Source organism: Siphateles boraxobius, unplaced genomic scaffold, assembly GCF_051911475.1.
Source record: "Siphateles boraxobius isolate OS27281-9 unplaced genomic scaffold, OSU_SipBor_1 97, whole genome shotgun sequence".
Lineage (NCBI taxonomy): Eukaryota > Metazoa > Chordata > Actinopteri > Cypriniformes > Leuciscidae > Siphateles > Siphateles boraxobius.
The window spans coordinates 462,501-465,000 of NW_027509227.1; the positions used below are offsets into that span (position 1 = coordinate 462,501).

Genomic DNA, 2,500 nt, shown 5'->3' on the forward strand with positions numbered 1-2,500 from the left:
GAATTAGCCCATGATTTACTCACCCTGAAGTCATCCTAGGTGTATATGACATTCTTCTCTCAGACGAATACAATCTGAGTTATATTAAAAAATATCCTGGCTCTTCCAAGCTTTATAATGGTAGAGAATTGCAACCGACAGTTTTGAAGTCCATAAAAGTACATATTTTCATCATAAAAGTGCATATATTCATCATAAAAGTGCATATATTGTGTCCGCTCAATTGTGCTCTTTCTTACAAGAAAATGATATCTATGAAAAATTCCAGTCGGGATTCAGACCGCATCATAGCACAGAAACTGCGCTAGTTAAAATTACAAATGATTTACTTTTGGCTTCTGACCAAGGCTGTATCTCAATACTAGTTCTACTCGATCTAAGCGCTGCGTTCGACACTATCGATCATAAAATACTCCTGGATCGACTACAAAACTACACTGGTGTTCAGGGACAGGCATTAAGCTGGTTTAGATCTTACTTATCAGACCGTTACCATTTTGTCTGTCTAAATGGGGAAAAATCAAAGATAACGTCAGTAGACTATGGAGTGCCGCAAGGATCGGTGTTAGGCCCTCTGCTATTCTCAATATATATGCTGCCACTTGGTAATATTATAAGAAAACATGGAATTAATTTCCACTGTTATGCTGATGACACTCAATTATATATCTCATCACGACCAGATGAAAACACTAACTTATCTAAATTGACAGAGTGTCTAAATGATATAAAATGCTGGATGACGTGTAATTTCCTGCTATTAAATTCAGATAAAACGGAGGTACTACTTATTGGTCCAAAAACCTACCCACAAAATCCCTTACAATACAACTTTAATTTAGAAGGATGTCCTGTTACTTTATCCACTACAGTAAAAGACCTGGGTGTTATACTAGACCGCAAACTTGACTTTCGAAAATCATATTTCATATATTACAAGAACAGCCTTTTTCCACCTTAGAAACATTGCTAAGCTACGCAACATGCTATCTGTTTCTGATGCAGAAAAGTTAGTTCATGCATTCATGACCTCGAGACTAGATTACTGTAATGCTTTATTAGCTGGCTGTCCTACATCCTCAATAAACAAGCTACAGTTAGTGCAAAATGCAGCTGCTAGAGTTCTTACTAGATCAAGAAAATATGATCATATAACACCTATTTTATCATCTCTACACTGGTTACCTATTAAGTTACGTATCAATTACAAAGTATTCCTACTGACCTATAAAGCCCTAAATGGTTTAGCTCCTGTGTATTTAACAGACCTTCTATCGCCATACAATCCATCGCGCTCTTTAAGATCACTAAATTCGAGGCTTCTGGTCATTCCTAGGATATCTAAGTCCACTAAAGGAGGGAGGGCGTTCTCGCATTTAGCTCCTAAACTCTGGAATAGCCTTCCTGATATTGTACGAGACTCAGACTCGCTGTCCCAGTTTAAAACTAGATTAAAGACGCATCTCTTTAACCAAGCATTCACTTAATGCTTAACCTTTGATACTGCTGAATCAGTTCGAATGCATTAACATTATGAACATCAGCTATGCTAATTATTTCCCATCTGCCTTTCTGCTGTTATCTCGGGACGCTAGTCCCGAGGTAAATAGCGTTCGTCAGCTCCAGTTTGTATCCAGCCTCTCACGGAGACTTCAGATGCCCCAACGCCTGTGAAGAGACGACTCGACGCCTGTGAAGAGACGACTCAAAGCCGGCGATATGTTATGCCATAAATTAATACTTGATTAACTAACTGTATTTTTCTATGTACATTTCCGAAATGCAATTTCTGTAAAGCTGCTTTGAGACAATGTGTATTGTGAAAAGCGCTATACAAATAAATTTGAATTGAATTGAATTGAATATATTCATCATAAAAGTGCATATATTCATCATAAAAGTGCATATATTCATCATAAACAAACTCCACACGGCTCCGGGCACTTTTATGGACTTCAAAACTGTTGGTTGCAGTTTACACTGCTCTTCAGGAGACAGCAGTGCAGCTCCGTCGAATCGGCGCATGTCTTTGGTAAAATATAGGTTTGTGTACATTTATTTTGATCTATAAGTTTGTTATTGTGCTGTATATTGTTTAATTTTATGGTTTAAATTGTATGTTTAAAGCAACATACAGGGGCACAATGTGAGTCAGTGTATTAAAATATGAAATATGGAATATTGTAACAAATTATCAAAAATAAAGGAATTATATGGCAAACCAGTGGTTGTGTGAAGTATTTTTTTTTTAAGATTAGAGGATTTAAGCTAATCTGTAAACATTAATTCATGTATGAAGTAAAATAAAATAAAAAAGAGGCTAGTACTATAGTAAAAATTAAACAACCCAGTACGATTGTAACCAATGTGCTGGGTTAAATAAACCACCCAATTTGTTGGGTAAAGTTAACCCAACGTGTTCTGTCCTATATTTACCCAGCCCTTGGGTTGAACACAACCCCTAATTTATTGTTTTTAACCCAGTAACCAAAAAAATGCT

General features: G+C 36.4%; 1 protein-coding gene across 2 annotated transcripts in view; it reads right to left on the minus strand.

Annotated features, from left to right (window-relative positions):
* The window catches only part of piezo2a (piezo-type mechanosensitive ion channel component 2a), a 222,325-nt gene that overhangs the window by 111,360 nt on the left and 108,465 nt on the right, over positions 1 to 2,500 (minus strand). The window lies entirely within an intron of this gene.